Raw genomic sequence first — 20344 nt, 5'->3', positions numbered from 1 at the left:
CAGTCAATCCCCCAGACATGTTTGATATCTGAAGGTGCTTATTATGAGGGGAATATAATGATAAAAATGTATAAATGTGAAATCTAAATATAAATTTTGTAACTTTTGTTGATGTAAATTCCCAATATAAAATATGATAAAAATATCAGTGTGTTTGATGTGGAACAGACTGTAACATATCTTATATTTATAAAACAATGAAATCTTTAGTTTATGGATTTTCCTCTTTTTCATTTTTAAACACATCGTTGATGAAATTTTTCTTTAGACAAGTTTTTTTTTAAAGAAGCTGCAGAAAGGTTTATTTACTTATTTGCAAGCTCTGTATTTCCTTCAGGTAATGCTAATCTGTAATATCACAATACTGGTAGTGTATCGAACACAACCTAAACCTTTATATTTCATCAATATTCATTATTTTTTCTTTAAAGTGGAGCTAAATTGTTAACTGTTAACACAAATTCAGAATGACTTCAGTGAAACACTTCCAGCAATAAAGGGGTTGGTTTTATCAACCGGAAGTTGATCCTCCATGTTTACAGTTGTCAGTGAACCGCCTATAAATATAAGTATATCTATAAAAAATATTCTGTTCTAATAATTCTAATATTTTAATCTTCATTTTTATTGATCAGTGACCACTAGATAATATCATATATGAATATTCTGTCCATTTACAATCACTTAGTATTCAGATCAACGACATGTGATCAGTCCTCGTGACCCAACTAGACTAGCATATGCGCTAACTAGCAGATGCGCTTGTCGGCTGGGTGACGTTTGATGGTGGAACGTTTATGACGTCATAGAGTGAGAGAGATTCCATGGTAACGAACAGAGCGGCGGAGCTTTTAAGGAGCAGACAGCAGCTGATCGAGTCTCAGAAGAGATGAGCGATCACCAAAAGAAGAAGAAGAAGGAGGAAGTAAGAGAGGAGAAAGCCCTTCTGTCTCCCAGCAGACAGAACCAGAAGCACCTCGCCATGCTCAAGGTGGACCAGGTTCTTTTTTACCTGTTCTCTTAAACTTCTCCATTTACCTGTTTTTTCAGGTTCTTTCCAGAGCTTTTGGTAAATACATTTTGTGTAAGATGTGTGTATGGATATAGAGTCTAAATGAATGTCTGTCTTTTTGGGGGCAGAAAACATCTAAAACCTCTTTGGAACCACAGTCCGTGATGGAGGAAGTGGAGGAACCAGGAGAGGGCTTCATGGAGCTGCTCCACGAAAATGTAAGAAAGACAAAGGAGTTTCACTTCAGTAATGAACTATAAGGAGTCACTGGGTTTAATCCATCATGTGCTGAGTTGTGGAATTGCTCTACTATAAATCCTAAGACCTTTATAAGACCAGCTTTGGCTCTTCACTGGGCCTTTGAGTCCTGACCAAAAGTTCTGAGATGTTAATAATTCTCACTCTTCTCTTCTCACATGTAGACGGAGTACAACATTGGAAACTACATCTCTGCAATGTTCCAGTATATTGTGGAGCACCCAATTGTCCAGTTCCTCATCCTGGTCATTGCACTCCTCAACTGCATCATCATCAGCGTCCAGACCAACTCGAGGATTGCCAAGGTGAGAACCCAAAATCTTGATGTCACCAGATATTTTCAGACAGTTCGATCATGTTCCCTCTCCCACTGACTGACTAACCCTACAGTACAGTTCTGTGCTTCTGTCAGTGTGTTTTGTAGGACAGGTGATGTTTCTGGTACTTGTGTTTGAGTGTACTTTCAGAAACCCTGTATATTAAACTCCACTCTCTTTCTGACTGTAATTTCAGGACCATGAGACTGCATTCCTGATCTGGGAGTGGATCATCTTCACCGCTTTCATTTCAGAGATTGTTCTCAAGTTCACCTACGGTTTCAGGATTTTCTGGATGGTACTGTTTTTTTCTCAAAATGTTTACTTCTATTAATCCATATTTTCCTTGTAGAAGGTTGCTGTGTCTCATCAAGTCTTATTTGATCATTATTTCTTCTGTATCTGCAGAGTGGGTGGAATGTCCTGGATTTCTTGGTCAGTCTGGGTCTGATGGTGGGGTACAGATTCTTGCCCCCAAGCCAAAATAGGATCATCAGGTGAGGAAAATTACAGTGACGTGTTCCCACATTTTAAAACTCCTCAGGTTTTTCATCTAGATCAGTGTTCCTCATAAAAGGATGGAAAAGAGGAGAGTGATGGTGTATCTGTTCAGACTGAGCTCACAGTTTGTAACTGTTCAATATTTGTGCTTCTTTCTTTTCTCCTTTTCCAGAACGCTGCGACTCTTTCGGAGTGTAAGGCTGTTTGCTTTTTCCGAGGGATTTTCCAGAGCACTCAACAGCATCGCCCGTTCCATGTCTGCACTGCTGAACATCTTCATCCTCATCATGTGCTTCATGGTGGTATGTGCTCTTCCACAATTCGTATTTGTATGATAAAATCTCAGAAACGATCCAAAAGATAAGGTCTCTGTACTTGTGTTTTGTTCATGGTGAAATGCTGTACGCTGTGTCTGAAATGCTCTGTTATTGATTGTGCTCTAGATGTTTGGCCTGTGTGGAGTGATGCTGTTTGGGGATGAAGTTCCATCTGCTTTTGGAGACTTCCCTACAGCCCTGTACACTCTGTTCATCTGCATCACCCAGAATGGCTGGTTTAAAATCTACTATGGATTTAAGGGGTAAGCAGCTCTTGTCTGGATCTCTGACTATAACTAAATAAGTAAAAGTGTCAGTTCTGAAAGAGAACACTAGGTGAACATATGCGAGTGCAGTAAACTTCAGTGTACGTCCATCTGTTTTGGCACGTTTGTATTTGGTGAAGATTCATATTTTATAGCCACTCTGCTGACAGTTTTGTCTAATTTAATATTCTGTCCATTTCAGTGTGGATGAAGCACTTCGCTATGCTGCGTTGGTGTACTTCTTCATCTTCATCTTCAGCTGTGGGTTCATCTTCCTTAACTTTTTTAGTTCTGTGATTATCACCAATCAAGAACTAGCTGTGGAAACGGATTCCACTAAGGTAAGCCTGCTTTACATCCTAGCTTCACCTCCTGAGAACAACAGCGTGCAAATACCCAGTTTAACCCCCTACTCTACCTGAACATATTAATATTGTCTGCATGTAAGTCATGATTTTCCTCTTATTTTATTCCAACTAAAACTTTTGTCTTAATAACAGTCAGAAGAAGATGAATCCCAGAAGGATCTGGTACATGTGGATGAAGTGGTCGCAAAAACCAGCATGACCCAGCGCCAGACACCGTGGCACGACAGCTGCCTGACGAACCTGACTCTGGAGAACTTTGAGAATCTCGTCCTGTTAAGAGAAGCCATCGACAGGAATGAGAAAGAGTTCCAGGAGATTCGTCAGAAGTTGATAAAGTAAGGTTCAACAGCACAGCTGATAAACACCTTATTTTACTTTCAGTCTGTCAACGGCTATTACGAAAAGGTCCGCCTGGACCGTAGAATGATGAACTGCTCTGACTGTAAATGTGTTCATCCAGGATTGTGGAAGAGGTCCGAAACCTGCCCGTCAATAAAGAGCGGGAGCTCCAGGCCCAGAGGGAAAAAGAGATGGCTACCACCTTGACGGACAACTTGTTGGGTGATGACATCGCCTCTGGCCAGGCTGGAGATATTCTGTCCACTTTCATCGCTCTGGAAGAGGTGAAGAAATACTGTTACTGAGCACAAACACTTGAAGCACCGTAATCAGATGAGAAGTGTATCTTGTTCCTCTAGAAATAAGACTTCTATTTACTCTGAGCTTTCTTCTCTGTTTCAGGCCAACCTTCTGGATTCACGGACAACAACTGACGTGTTTGGTGAAGGTTTGGTGCAGGAAGGGATTCGCAGGCTGGCCAGAGAAGCTGTGACCGATTCCCTGTTGCGCAGCAAGTCTTCAGTAATGTCCGTGACCCATAGTAATTAAGTCATGCTGAAGCATTGACTATTGATCCTTGGTGGGATGTTATTGGACTTCTGTGCTAGTCACAGTTTGTCCATAACAAACAGCACGTTCAAACACAAGGTTGCTTATAAGTGTACTTGGTACAGAGCACCTTGGGTCAGAGGTAAGTTACCGACATCGAGGTCTTGTCGTCTGACCTGTGGCTGCGTGTTTCGGATGCATTGGTAAAGAGAGGTGCTGAGCTGTGAGCTGATCACCATCTGATGAGTTGAATCAGGTGGCAGCTAAACCTGCCAGACAAACCTGACAGGCCCAAACGAGTAGTCTGTGTCTGCCAGGGAAAGCTGGCAGAGGACTCTGATTTTCATCTCTGAACTCTCATCTCCAAGGGAGCTTCTCACATGTTCTGGAGGAGGTTGGAGACACTGATTCAGAATTGACCTTGTTGAAGACCTCAGTTGTGGAAGCAACTGTTCATAGCTGTTGCCAAAACCTTGTCCGTGCCTGTTATGATGGCAACCAAAGAACCTGTTGGTGAACACCAGCAGTGAGGGAGGCTGTCAAGCGGAAGAAGGAGAATCGGGGCACTCTTGATTCCGCTGATTGGCACAGACAAGTAAATAAGGTAGCAGCTTTGGCAGTGGCAGAAGCGAAATCCAGGGCATGTGAGGAGTCTGTAGAGTTAATGGAGACTGATTTTCAGGTGTCTTCAAAGATGTTCTGGAAAAGGCTCCAACAACTCAGAAGGGGGAGGAGGGACATTGCCCAAACTGTGCTCAATAAGGGTGATGAAGCTCTGAACTCAGCTGAGGATATTGTTGGGCACCAGAAGGAACACTTTGAGAAGCTCCTAAAGCCGAGGAACATGCCTTCTACCCTGAAGGTTGAGCTGGAGACTTCCAGGGAGGCAGAATTCGTCTGTGGCCAAAGTCACTGATGTAGTGAAAAAGCTTCACAGTGACAAGGCACTAGAGTGGATGAGATTCGCCTGGAATTGCTGAAAGCTCTTGCATGGACCTCAGAAAGCTCTCAATTTACCAGCTGAACTACATCCCCACCCTGGTCACGGACACAAGCGGTTGAAATGAGGTTATGTCCTCTGTTATCTGGGAGAGTCTCAGAGTAGAGCCGCTGCTCCTTCTCATTGAGAGGAGCCAGCTGAGGTTGTTGGGGCGTCTGATAAGGATGTCCCCCCAGTTGCCTCCTGTTGGAGATGTACTGGGCACAGCCAGCTGGGAGGAGACCCCGAGGTAAACCTTGGACTTGCTGGAAGTATTATATCTCCTGGCTGGCCTGGGAGCGCCTTGGGATGCTGGAGACAGGGATGCCTGGGTTTCTGTGCTTCCCCCATTGCCACTGCAGGCCCTGAGCTGAATGAAGTGGATAAGAATATGAAAAAAGACGATTAGGCATTCCACAACATCTTCTGGGTGAAACTGGTTGTTAGGTAACATTAAGTAAAGTCCAGCGGTAAGATGAGGTAAGTTTGTGTTTTTTTTTATTTCTCTTGGCTCTGATTTAAACTCCTGCAGCCGTGTTTGAATCAGCTGGAGATGTTTAATGATCTTTTTGGAGTCAGTTTAGGTTTTTGATTCTTTATTGTTGAGATTTTAATACAAAGTTGTTCTGGTGATTTTTTTTCAGGGTGAAGATCTGAAGGCCACTAGTGCCATGGAGATAACAGCTGCTTGAGACCTGGTTTATTAATTTCTAACTGGTTTTGATCAGAGGAGGATGGGTCTCCCCTTGTGAGTCTTGGTTCCTCCCAAGGTTTCTTCCTCCAGCTTTGAGGGAGTTTTTCCTTGCCACTGTCGCCTTTGGCTTGCTCACTGGGGGGTTTTATCTTCTATGTTTTGTTTCTTTTTACTTTTTTCTATCTGTACTTTTATTTGTTCATTTTTTTGAAACTGGTGTCTCTTTGAATGACCTTCAATCAAAGAACTGGTAAGTAATACTTTTTAAAGACATTTTAAAAAATCTGTATTTTATTCTGAAATATTTTATTAAGAAATAAAAATATATTAATATTAAGAAATAGCCAGTTGTTTATATTGTCAGGAAATTGAAAAGAGCCTGGTAAACTAATTACAGACCAGTGGGTCTAAAATGATCACTGATAGCAGCTGTATGGAGCTCATCATTTCTTCATTAATATTCTGTGTCTTTATTTTATGCCCTGTTATAAACAGGAGGACAGAGGTACATCTGGCAGCTGGTGTGAAAGATGAAGAACATAGCGAGAGAGAGAGAGAGAGACGCAGCAGAAAGATGATGGTGATCAGGTGATGGAGAGAGGTTGAGCAGGCGAGGATGGAAAGGGAAGGGTGAGGAAGGAGAAATTAGAGGAATTTGGTGTAAAGAAGAGAATAGTACAAATAAACAGTGAAAAGAAAAAACTACAAAGCCTTGTCATTACTGCACTCTGTGAGAAAGGTGGAAAGTGTCACAAGCTCCTCCAAAATCCTCTCTAACCATGTTTAGACACAGTGGTGCTCAGTTCTGGAGATCTATGAGAGTTCATATCCAACACATGGTTCTAATACTCTGATACCCCTGAAGGTCTTCATGACCTGGTTCTGGTGTGTTAGATTAGGACTGGAGATAAACTCATCAGGGTCAGGATTGGACACCCTTGTTCTAACAGCAACTTCTGTCTCAGGTAAACTGTTGTCATGAAGTCTGCTAAATGTCACTTATACCTCCACATTAATTATGGCCGTGTACGTTATGTGGTCTACATGTGTTTACAGTAGAAGTCTTAGTAAGTGTGTAGAATTTAGAATTAAGAAAAAGCACAGGCTTTCCTGAGGGTTGATTTATGTCTCCCTGTTTTCAGGAAACAGTGCCTTCATAAATGTTAGTCAGTTGTGCACGCTAGCTATTGTTTCTCCCATTCTGGTTCTGCCAATTAACCCACACGTTTGTAGCTCCTAGAAATGCTCCTGACACTCGGAGGGTACTTAACCCATGTCTCCAACAATACATGCGAAGCCAGCCCCCGCAAACATGCTGAACCGCAGCTCCACTGCACCAGCTAACAGAACTATGCCTGCCAACATCACTTAGGAGTGATGAGAGGAAAGAGCACGGCCAATTGTGCTCACTTGGACTCCAGCCACTGATGGCAAGGCGGCATGGCTCGGGATTCGAACTCAGAACCCCCCGAGTCATAGTGAAAAGAACTGAATTCTAAAATAAGACCTGAAATCTAGACTGTTATTATGTGTGTAAATCAAAAACTCAAAAGGAGCATTAAAAAAAAAAACATTTTTTTTTCTTTTTTACTTTTTTTTTTTTTTTTACACTCTGTCCTTCTTCTACATAGCCTTGTGTGTGTGTGTGTGTGTGTGTGTGTGTGTTTGCATGTGGTTACATTTCAAGCACTGAAAACCTGTCAATTCAATTCAAATTTGGGGGGTAATATAGGGGGACAGGATCCAAAGTGTAGGCAAGGGCAACCGACCACAAATGGACTCGGATCAGCAGCAAGCAGACAGCAGAGGGCAGTTCAGCACACAGGGGAGAGAAAACAAAAGAGAAAATGATGATGTGTTTAGGAGTTTGAATAGACTGATGTGCAGCCTGTAAAGGAAGTAGATTAGAGAGACTGCAGCACTGATCAGGGACCTGTGAACAGAGAGCTGTACAGTCCAAATGTGTTAGTATTCTTACAAGCTCCATCAGCAAGGATAACAGTACAGTGCATTAATGGATTATCTGAGTCCCGAACACCAATAGGAAGTTTATTCCAGAGTTGGGGAGCCTTATAAGAGAAAGCTCTTCCTCCAGTGTTGGTTCTTCTAAAGCCAGGAGTTGTGAACGAAGTGTACGTGATGGGTTGTGTGGTTTAAGAAGTTCCTCAAGGTATTGTGGGGCCAAAACATTTATTTTATAATCAATGCAGAATTTAACTGGTAACCAGTGCAGGGACGAGAGAATAGGACACAGCTTCTCTGTGTCATGTAAGGAGAGTACATTACGCAGATTGGCAATATTACGTAGGTGAAAGAAGGCCATTTTAACTATGTAACAGATGTGTGCATCAAATGAGAAGCCAGAGTCAAAACAACTCCTGGGTTTTTTACAGTGCTGCTGGTTATGACTGAGAATCCATTTAATTTTACAGTAATATTTGGAATTTTTGGATTTATTCATATTTGGATCAATTAGTAAAACCTATGTTTTTTTCTGGATTAAGCAAAAACAAGTTGTGAGCCATTCAGTTCTTGTCCAGTTTATGTCTGCTCCAACATTCCTGCACATTTTAGTCTCTGTCTTGTGGAAACCTTTCTGTATGTGCTCACTCTATCCTACCTGCAAATTAGGATGGATAAGTGAACAGATTTGCCAGTATTGCTCTGCATCACAGCTGATCAAGATGGAGAGAAGAGTCTCTGCTTAAAGGGGCTTGGAAATCACTTTTTAAGAGAAAGACGTTTGGGGAGATGATGAAGAGAACGATCTTTCAGAATTTGAAGATCACATTTTTGTTGATTCAGGAGGAGGATGCTGGTGCCCTCTCAGCCCAACCCACAGAACAACCATCTGCAGAATCTGAAGTAGGTGTAAGATGCTGTGCATGTGGTGTACGTCTGTAGCAGCAGAAAGACTCAGTCTACCTGCATCAAGTGCAGGAAATACATCTGCAGCTCACACACAGTACAACTCTGCCCCTCATGTGTTCTGTAGGCTGGCATGAACTGACTATGTGTTCAGTGAGGCTGATGTGCTGATGTGGCTCTATTGGGTTAAAAAGCCAGTAATGCAGAGTGTCCAACCAGACCTACAGACATTGGCCGAGTGACACAAACACAAACAGCACAAGACTTCAGTCCATTTTGTAGCATTTTGTACTTTTATACTTGAGTAAAAAAATGTAAATCGTACTTCAGCTTTATTAGGAGCACCTGTACACCACTTCCATCCTGCAGTGATCTACTCAGCCAGTAGGTGGCAGCAGTGCAATAATGCCCATAATGCCCCAGAGTCTGTTCAAAAGCTTGAGCAGCTAATGCTGTCAGACACTCAACAGACAAGGTAATGCAGCTCAGAGCTGTGTGTGCTTTAGTTAAGGCCTTTTATAAGCGGATAACTTACCAACACACACATGAGAACAGTAAAGAAAAGGCATCAGTAGCGTTAGCATAGGCTGTATTTCTGCTAGCTAGTGAAAGAGGCTCTGATAACACAAGCTTGTAAAATGAGCGTCGCGAGCTCGCCAATATAGCAGTAACCTCCTCATTAAAAAGCCTGGCTTCTCCAACTAACATGAGCTGATGATGCAAAGATGACATCACTATTTCACATGTAGTTTTATTCAGCAAAGAGAATAGTTCATACATGTGAGTGACAGCAATATTACTAGTATAATAATCTTCTTCTTCTTATTAACTAGTAAAATGATTAGACAAGCAGAGGTAAAACTAGTCTAGAAACGCCCTGTATTGGATGATAACTATAAATAATACCACACTCCCATGAGGAGAACTTTGGAGATGATTTAATGAACACAGTGATGAAAAACCACAACTTTCTATAGGAATGTTATTAGTATTTATTTTAATATTAATGTTTTACTGAGGAAATAAACACTTGCTCAGAAAAGCCGCTTTTTAACTCTTAATTATCACAGATATCTAAAACATCTGCACAGAGCTGTATAGTTTTATATATTTTTAAATTATTTAATTTTTGTCACCTTGCAGTTACTTCTCTATCTAGATCAACATCATGAACCGAGCGGTGGAGCTTTTAAGGAGCAGACAGCAGCTGATCGAGTCTCAGACAGACGTGTTTCTGATGGAGGAGCTTCTTTAACCGCTCCGTTAGAAGAGATGACCGATCATCAGAGGAAGAAGGAAGAAGAAAGAGAGGAGAAAGCCCTTCTGTCTCCTAGCATGAGAACCTGAGGTGGCTTGTAATTAATGCTCACTCTTCTCTTCTCACATGTAGACTGAGTACAGCATTGGAAACTACCTCACTGCAATGTTCCAGTATATTGTGGAGCATCCCATTCTCCAGTTCCTCATCATGGTCATTGCTCTGGTTAACTGTGTCATCATCAGCGCCAAGACCATCTCAAGAATTGCCAAGGTGAGAACACTAAATCTTAACGCCACCAGATATTTTCAGACAGTCCGATCATGTTGCCTCTCCCACTGATTGACTAACTCTACAGCACAGCTCTGTGCTTCTATCAGTGTGTTTTGTAGGTGATGACGGGTGATGTTTCTGAGACTTTCAGAAACCCTGTATATTAAACTCCACTCTCTTTCTCACTGTAATTTCAGGACCATGAGACTGCATTCCTGATCTGGGAGCGGATCATCTTCACCGCTTTTATTTCAGAGATTGTTCTCAAATTGACCTGCGGTTTCAGTATTTTTTTGGTGGCATTGTTTTTTACAGTTTTCTCCTGGAACCTCCTCAAAATGTTTACTCCTATTAATCCATATTTTCCTTGTAGAAGGTTGCTGTGTCTCATCAAGTCTTATTTGATCTTTACTTCTTCTGTATCTGCAGAGCGGGTGGAATGTCCTGGATTTCTTGATCAATCTGGCTCTTAGATTGATCAAGGGTACAGATTCTTGCCCCCAAGCCAAAATAGGGTCATCAGGTGAGGAAAATTACAGTGACGTGTTCCCACATTTTAAGATCTCATCAGGTTTTTCATCTAGATCAATGGTCCTCATAAAGAAATGGACAAGAGGAGAGTGATGATGTATCTGTTTAGACCGAGTTTACAATTCTTAACTGTTCAATATTTGTGCTTCTTTCTTTTCTCCTTTTCCAGAATGCTGCGACTCTTTCGGCGTGTCAGGCTGTTTGCTTTCTTCTAGGGATTTTCCAGAGCACTCAACAGCATCTCCCGCTCCTTCTCTTGGGCATGGTGTAATGCTCTACGCTGTGTGTGAACAGCTTTGTCTTTAAATGTGCTCTAGATGTTTGGCCTGTGTGGAGTGATGCTGTTTGAGGATGATGTTCCATTTGCTTTTGGAGACTTCCCTACAGCCCTGTACACTCTGTTCATCTGCATCACCCATGGCTGGTTTAAAATCTACTATGGTTTTAAGGGGTAAGCAGCTCTTGTCTGGATCTCTGACTTTAACTAAATGAGTAAAAGTGTCAGTTCTGAAAGAGAACACTAGGTGAACATATGTGAGTGCAGTAAACTTCAGTGTACGTCCATCTGTTTTGGCACGTTTGTATTTGGTGAAGAGTCATATTTTATAGCCGCTCTACTGACAGTTTTGTCTAATTTAATATTCTGTCCATTTCAGTGTGGATGAAGCTCTTCGCTATGCTGCATTGGTGTACTTCTTCATCTTCAGTTGTGGGTTCATCTTCCTGAACATTTTTAGTTCTGTGATTATCATGAATCAAGAACTAGCTGTGGAAGCAGATTCCACTAAGGTAAGCCTGCTTTACATCCTAGCTTCACCTCCTGAGAACAACAGTGTGCAAATACCCAGTTTAACCCCCTACTTAAAGATACGCAAGATGAACATATTAATATTGTCTGCATATAAGTCATTTTTCTTTCTCTATATTTATTCAAACTGAATTATTTTTGTCACAATAACAGTCAGAAGAAGATGAATCCCAGAAGGATCTGGTACATGTGGAGGAAATAGTCGCATAAACCAGCATGACCCAGCGCCAGACACAGTCTCATGACAGGTGTCTCACGAACCTGACTTTTGACAAAATCTGGTCCTGTTAAGTTTGGCCATTGACCGGAATGAGTTCCAGGAGATTCGCCAGAAGTTGATGAAGTATGGGTCAACAGCACAGCTAATAAACACCTTATTTTACTTTCAGTCTGTCAACGGCTATTATGAAAAGGTCCGCCTGGACCGTAGAATGATGCACTGCTCTGACTGTAAATGTGTTCATCCAGGATTGTGGATGAGGTCCGAAACCTGCCCATCAATAAAGAGCGGGAGCTCCAGGCCCAGACGGAGAAAGAGATGGCCACCACCTTGACGGACAACTTGTTGGGTGATGACATCGCCTCTGGCCATGATATTCTGTCTACTTTCATCGCTCTGGAAGAGGTGAAGAAATACTGTTACTTAGCACAAACACTTGAAGCACTGTAATCAGATGAGAAGTGTATCTTGTTCCTCTAGAAATAAGACTTCTATTTACTCTGAGCTTTCTTCTCTGTTTCAGGCCAACCTTCTGTTTTCTATCAACCTTTTATTTTATATTCCTGTTAAAAACAGAAGGACAGAGGTGGACATCTGGCAACTGGTCTAAAAGATGAATAGTGAGAGATAGATATAGAGATAGAGATGCAGCAGAAAGATGATGGAGAGAGGTTAAGCAGTCGAGGATGGAAAGAGAAGGGCGGGGAAGGAGAAATAGGTGGAATTTGACCTGATGGAAAGAAGATTGATGTTCAGATAAACAGTTAAAAGAAAAAAACTACACAGCCTCGTCATTACTGCACTTTGTGACAACGCTGGGGTGTGTGGATATTGTAAGATTACTGTGGATATAAGTGTAAATATTGTTCAAAATAAATATATTTGATAACCGCCTTTTCTATCTTGTTTGCTTAATTTGGTATCAGCTAGCTAGCTGAGACTTTGTAAAACGCGTAGCTAGTCGCTAATAAGCTAGCATGTTAGCGAGCTAGCTGAATATTCAGAATTAACCAGCTAACGTTTTAAAGAGGGTCAAATATTGTGTTATGTGCTAAATATGAGATACATGGTCATAAATGTAATAAACTGCATTATGGACAGTTTACTTAGCTAGTGAAGTTATAATCAAACTCAAAAATACTGAATAACATGAAGTTACTTCAGAGAAGACGGCTATGAAGCTAGCACTAGCTAGCTAACTTACTGTTAGCTATGTTGATGGTTTCAGGGCAGCTTGGTGAAACTACTTACTGAAATGTATTATTAATAAGAAAATTAGGAGTGATATTTCATGAACTTGTCCCTCAGTAGATGATGAGTTAGCACTAATGTTATATTAATTGGGGTTTTGGGTGTTTTTTCATTCATTTAATGTAATGTTTAGCTTCTACAGTCTCCACTCACTCTGTGTAGGATTTGTACAGTAGGGGTTGGCTCTGTTCTCTTGTCTGCACTCATATTAACGGCCTGTGCTCCACCCATAACTTCATTACTTTAATGCTTTTTGTAGACCCACATTATATAAATTATGTAATTTACAAAAATCTAATTTATCCTGTGTGTTTTTTCTTTATTTTGGTTAGTTTGGAGGTGAGTGAGTGAGACTGTGGAATAGTTTAATTTTAAACTTATTATTAGCACTGCTGAGATAAATAATTATTAGCACTGCTGAGGTAAATTATTATTAGCACTGCTGAGGTAAATAATTATTAGCAATACTGAGATAAATTATTATTAGCACTGCTGAGGTAAATTATTATTAGCACTGCTGAGGTAAATAATTATTAGCAATGCAGAGGTAAATAATTATTAGCACTACTGAGATAAATAATTATTAGCACTGCTGAGATAAATTATTATTAGCACTACTGAGGTAAATTATTATTAGCAATATTGAGGTAAATTATTATTAGCAATGCTGAGATGGAATTATTATTAGCACTGCTGAGGTAAATAATTATTAGCACTGCTGAGGTAAATAATTATTAGTACTGCTGAGGTAAATTATTATGCAGACTCTGAGGTAAATAATTATTAGCACTGCTGAGGTAAATAATTATTAGTACTGCTGAGGTAAATTATTATTAGCACTGCTGAGGTAAATAATTATTAGTACTGCTGAGGTAAATTATTATGCAGACTCTGAGGTAAATAATTATTAGCACTGCTGAGGTAAATAATTATTAGTACTGCTGAGGTAAATTATTATGCAGACTCTGAGGTAAATTATTATTAGCACTGCTGAGATGAAATTATTATTAGCACTGCTGAGGTAAATAATTATTAGCAATGCTGAGGTAAATAATTATTAGAACTGATGAGTGCTGAGGTAAATAATTATTAGCAATGCTGAGGTAAATAATTATTAGTACTGCTGAGGTAAATTATTATGCAGACTCTGAGGTAAATAATTATTAGCGCTGCTGAGGTAAATAATTATTAGTAGTGCTGACGTAAATTATTATGCAGACTCTGAGGTAAATTATTATGCATACTCTGAGGTAAACTATTATTAGCAATGCTGAGATGAAATTACTATTTGCACTGCTGAGGTAAATTATTATTAGCACTGCTGAGATGAAATTATTATTAGCAATGCTGAGATGAAATTATTATTAGGACTGCTGTGTGCTGAGGTAAATTATTATTAGCACTGCTGAGATTAAATTATTATTAGCACTAGCCGAGTGCTGAGGTAAATTATTATTAGCACTAGCCGAGTGCTGAGGTAAATTATTATTAGCACTGCTGAGTGCTGAGTTCAATAATTATTAGCACTGCTGAGTTCAATAATTATTAGCACTGCTTAGGTAAATAATTATTAGCACTGCTTAGGTAAATCATTATTAGCACTGCTAAGGTAAATAATTATTAGCACTGCTTAGGTAAATAATTATTAGCAATGCTGAGGTAAATAATTATTAGCACTGCTGAGGTAAATAATTATTTGCAATGCTGAGGTAAGTTATTATTAGCATTTACACTGCCCGCTGCGTCCGCAAAGCAACCACCATTGTGGATGACCCCACCCACCCTTCACACAGACTGTTCTCCCTCCTGCCATCAGGAAGAAGGTACCGCAGCATCAGGTCCAACACGACCAGACTCTGCAATAACTTCTTCCCCCAAGCCATCAGACTGAAAGTAGGGTGTCGGATTAAAAAAAACTAGCTTTCTACAAAACCACCTTCTCCAGTTTTAACTGGATGCACAAGAAAATAGAAATGAAGCTCCAGTCACTGGTTAATCAGTATTCCTCCCTACAAATGAAGACACCATGAAGACTAAAGAAAGAACACTCCACACAGCTCCGAGAAATGGTTATTGGTGAGTGTGAGTCAGGGAATGGAGACAAAACAATTTCCAAGTCACTGAACTTCACCTGGAGTTCTGTTAAATCCATCATTCAGAAATGGAATATGACACATGTGTAAATCTGCCTAGAGCCGGCCAGTCATAGGTGTCTTGGTGGCCTTCCTCTCTAGCCTCCTTCTTGCACGGTCACTCAGTTTGTGAGGACAGCCCTGCTCTAGAAAGATTTACGTGTGCCATATTCCTTCCATTTCTAAATTTAATTTAATTTCTTTTGTAAATTATTGTGACAAAAAAAATAAAATGATGTTGACCATGAAAGCAATAAAAGGGGAAACCATCCAATGGACTGAATACTTTCATAGGCGCTGTAGGTCGTATATCACCTCCACATAAACAAGGGCACTATAGACTACTGTACTGTAAATCATCTGCAAACTGGTAAATCTGGTCTCTTCATTTCACTGTAATATAGAGAGACTATTCTCACAGGTCAGTACCAGTAATTACCATTCACAGTTTCTCACTTCCTGTTCTGTTTGAGTATTTAAGCTTCATCCAAAACTCTTTTCTAACATCCAGCAAAACAAACGCTGATCTTACATTCAAGTTTTTCTTTGATCTCTGTTTATGCTTTATGAAACTTTGTGTAATTAAATCTGACATATGAAAATATTTAAACCTGCACAAGCCTTCATTTTCTATCTTTCCTCTTTCTTAGAGTGTCAGAACTGTCTGTATTTAAATGTAAAGGTAAATATTCAGCAGTTCCTGATTGTCACTCTCCGGCCTACCTGTGATTAGTAGCTTAGTGTGTTAAAATTATTACCTGTCCACATCTTAACTCATTGAATTTATGCAGTATAACAAATATTAAATATTATTTTATTATTAAATAAGCAGGCATTAAATGTGGTATTCACTTTAATGTGGCTACAATGTAAGTTTCAGTCTTTACCAAAAACCTGCAGATCAGTGCCCTCTACTGGTCACGTGTCCGACATTCTTGATGAATTTAAAATTTTCAATAAATATTTCTTTATTATTTAATAAACGTCCCTTACCCCATAAGCAGTCAATCCCCCAGACATGTTTGATATCTGAAGGTGCTTATTATGAGGGGAATATAATGATAAAAATGTATAAATGTGAAATCTAAATATAAATTTTGTAACTTTTGTTGATGTAAATTCCCAATATAAAATATGATAAAAATATCAGTGTGTTTGATGTGGAACAGACTGTAACATATCTTATATTTATAAAACAATGAAATCTTTAGTTTATGGATTTTCCTCTTTTTCATTTTTAAACACATCGTTGATGAAATTTTTCTTTAGACAAGTTTTTTTTTAAAGAAGCTGCAGAAAGGTTTATTTACTTATTTGCAAGCTCTGTATTTCCTTCAGGTAATGCTAATCTGTAATATCACAATACGGGTAGTGTATCGAACACAACCTAAACCTTTATATTTCATCAATATTCATTATTTTTTCTTTAAAGTGGAGCTAAATTGTTAACTGTTAACACAAATTCAGAATGACTTCAGTGAAACACTTCCAGCAATAAAGGGGTTGGTTTTATCAACCGGAAGTTGATCCTCCATGTTTACAGTTGTCAGTGAACCGCCTATAAATATAAGTATATCTATAAAAAATATTCTGTTCTAATAATTCTAATATTTTAATCTTCATTTTTATTGATCAGTGACCACTAGATAATATCATATATGAATATTCTGTCCATTTACAATCACTTAGTATTCAGATCAACGACATGTGATCAGTCCTCGTGACCCAACTAGACTAGCATATGCGCTAACTAGCAGATGCGCTTGTCGGCTGGGTGACGTTTGATGGTGGAACGTTTATGACGTCATAGAGTGAGAGAGATTCCATGGTAACGAACAGAGCGGCGGAGCTTTTAAGGAGCAGACAGCAGCTGATCGAGTCTCAGAAGAGATGAGCGATCACCAAAAGAAGAAGAAGAAGGAGGAAGTAAGAGAGGAGAAAGCCCTTCTGTCTCCCAGCAGACAGAACCAGAAGCACCTCGCCATGCTCAAGGTGGACCAGGTTCTTTTTTACCTGTTCTCTTAAACTTCTCCATTTACCTGTTTTTTCAGGTTCTTTCCAGAGCTTTTGGTAAATACATTTTGTGTAAGATGTGTGTATGGATATAGAGTCTAAATGAATGTCTGTCTTTTTGGGGGCAGAAAACATCTAAAACCTCTTTGGAACCACAGTCCGTGATGGAGGAAGTGGAGGAACCAGGAGAGGGCTTCATGGAGCTGCTCCACGAAAATGTAAGAAAGACAAAGGAGTTTCACTTCAGTAATGAACTATAAGGAGTCACTGGGTTTAATCCATCATGTCCTGAGTTGTGGAATTGCTCTACTATAAATCCTAAGACCTTTATAAGACCAGCTTTGGCTCTTCACTGGGCCTTTGAGTCCTGACCAAAAGTTCTGAGATGTTAATAATTCTCACTCTTCTCTTCTCACATGTAGACGGAGTACAACATTGGAAACTACATCTCTGCAATGTTCCAGTATATTGTGGAGCACCCAATTGTCCAGTTCCTCATCCTGGTCATTGCACTCCTCAACTGCATCATCATCAGCGTCCAGACCAACTCGAGGATTGCCAAGGTGAGAACCCAAAATCTTGATGTCACCAGATATTTTCAGACAGTTCGATCATGTTCCCTCTCCCACTGACTGACTAACCCTACAGTACAGTTCTGTGCTTCTGTCAGTGTGTTTTGTAGGACAGGTGATGTTTCTGGTACTTGTGTTTGAGTGTACTTTCAGAAACCCTGTATATTAAACTCCACTCTCTTTCTGACTGTAATTTCAGGACCATGAGACTGCATTCCTGATCTGGGAGTGGATCATCTTCACCGCTTTCATTTCAGAGATTGTTCTCAAGTTCACCTACGGTTTCAGGATTTTCTGGATGGTACTGTTTTTTTCTCAAAATGTTTACTTCTATTAATCCATATTTTCCTTGTAGAAGGTTGCTGTGTCTCATCAAGTCTTATTTGATCATTATTTCTTCTGTATCTGCAGAGTGGGTGGAATGTCCTGGATTTCTTGGTCAGTCTGGGTCTGATGGTGGGGTACAGATTCTTGCCCCCAAGCCAAAATAGGATCATCAGGTGAGGAAAATTACAGTGACGTGTTCCCACATTTTAAAACTCCTCAGGTTTTTCATCTAGATCAGTGTTCCTCATAAAAGGATGGAAAAGAGGAGAGTGATGGTGTATCTGTTCAGACTGAGCTCACAGTTTGTAACTGTTCAATATTTGTGCTTCTTTCTTTTCTCCTTTTCCAGAACGCTGCGACTCTTTCGGAGTGTAAGGCTGTTTGCTTTTTCCGAGGGATTTTCCAGAGCACTCAACAGCATCGCCCGTTCCATGTCTGCACTGCTGAACATCTTCATCCTCATCATGTGCTTCATGGTGGTATGTGCTCTTCCACAATTCGTATTTGTATGATAAAATCTCAGAAACGATCCAAAAGATAAGGTCTCTGTACTTGTGTTTTGTTCATGGTGAAATGCTGTACGCTGTGTCTGAAATGCTCTGTTATTGATTGTGCTCTAGATGTTTGGCCTGTGTGGAGTGATGCTGTTTGGGGATGAAGTTCCATCTGCTTTTGGAGACTTCCCTACAGCCCTGTACACTCTGTTCATCTGCATCACCCAGAATGGCTGGTTTAAAATCTACTATGGATTTAAGGGGTAAGCAGCTCTTGTCTGGATCTCTGACTATAACTAAATAAGTAAAAGTGTCAGTTCTGAAAGAGAACACTAGGTGAACATATGCGAGTGCAGTAAACTTCAGTGTACGTCCATCTGTTTTGGCACGTTTGTATTTGGTGAAGATTCATATTTTATAGCCACTCTGCTGACAGTTTTGTCTAATTTAATATTCTGTCCATTTCAGTGTGGATGAAGCACTTCGCTATGCTGCGTTGGTGTACTTCTTCATCTTCATCTTCAGCTGTGGGTTCATCTTCCTTAACTTTTTTAGTTCTGTGATTATCACCAATCAAGAACTAGCTGTGGAAACGGATTCCACTAAGGTAAGCCTGCTTTACATCCTAGCTTCACCTCCTGAGAACAACAGCGTGCAAATACCCAGTTTAACCCCCTACTCTACCTGAACATATTAATATTGTCTGCATGTAAGTCATGATTTTCCTCTTATTTTATTCCAACTAAAACTTTTGTCTTAATAACAGTCAGAAGAAGATGAATCCCAGAAGGATCTGGTACATGTGGATGAAGTGGTCGCAAAAACCAGCATGACCCAGCGCCAGACACCGTGGCACGACAGCTGCCTGACGAACCTGACTCTGGAGAACTTTGAGAATCTCGTCCTGTTAAGAGAAGCCATCGACAGGAATGAGAAAGAGTTCCAGGAGATTCGTCAGAAGTTGATAAAGTAAGGTTCAACAGCACAGCTGATAAACACCTTATTTTACTTTCAGTCTGTCAACGGCTATTATGAAAAGGTCCGCCTGGACCGTAGAATGATGAACTGCTCTGACTGTAAATGTGTTCATCCAGGATTGTGGAAGAGGTCCGAAACCTGCCCGTCAATAAAGAGCGGGAGCTCCAGGCCCAGAGGGAAAAAGAGATGGCTACCACCTTGACGGACAACTTGTTGGGTGATGACATCGCCTCTGGCCAGGCTGGAGATATTCTGTCCACTTTCATCGCTCTGGAAGAGGTGAAGAAATACTGTTACTGAGCACAAACACTTGAAGCACCGTAATCAGATGAGAAGTGTATCTTGTTCCTCTAGAAATAAGACTTCTATTTACTCTGAGCTTTCTTCTCTGTTTCAGGCCAACCTTCTGGATTCACGGACAACAACTGACGTGTTTGGTGAAGGTTTGGTGCAGGAAGGGATTCGCAGGCTGGCCAGAGAAGCTGTGACCGATTCCCTGTTGCGCAGCAAGTCTTCAGTAATGTCCGTGACCCATAGTAATTAAGTCATGCTGAAGCATTGACTATTGATCCTTGGTGGGATGTTATTGGACTTCTGTGCTAGTCACAGTTTGTCCATAACAAACAGCACGTTCAAACACAAGGTTGCTTATAAGTGTACTTGGTACAGAGCACCTTGGGTCAGAGGTAAGTTACCGACATCGAGGTCTTGTCGTCTGACCTGTGGCTGCGTGTTTCGGATGCATTGGTAAAGAGAGGTGCTGAGCTGTGAGCTGATCACCATCTGATGAGTTGAATCAGGTGGCAGCTAAACCTGCCAGACAAACCTGACAGGCCCAAACGAGTAGTCTGTGTCTGCCAGGGAAAGCTGGCAGAGGACTCTGATTTTCATCTCTGAACTCTCATCTCCAAGGGAGCTTCTCACATGTTCTGGAGGAGGTTGGAGACACTGATTCAGAATTGACCTTGTTGAAGACCTCAGTTGTGGAAGCAACTGTTCATAGCTGTTGCCAAAACCTT

The sequence above is a fragment of the Salminus brasiliensis genome, chromosome 8 (genome assembly GCF_030463535.1).
Source record: "Salminus brasiliensis chromosome 8, fSalBra1.hap2, whole genome shotgun sequence".
Lineage (NCBI taxonomy): Eukaryota > Metazoa > Chordata > Actinopteri > Characiformes > Bryconidae > Salminus > Salminus brasiliensis.
This window is presented reverse-complemented; position numbering follows the sequence as displayed.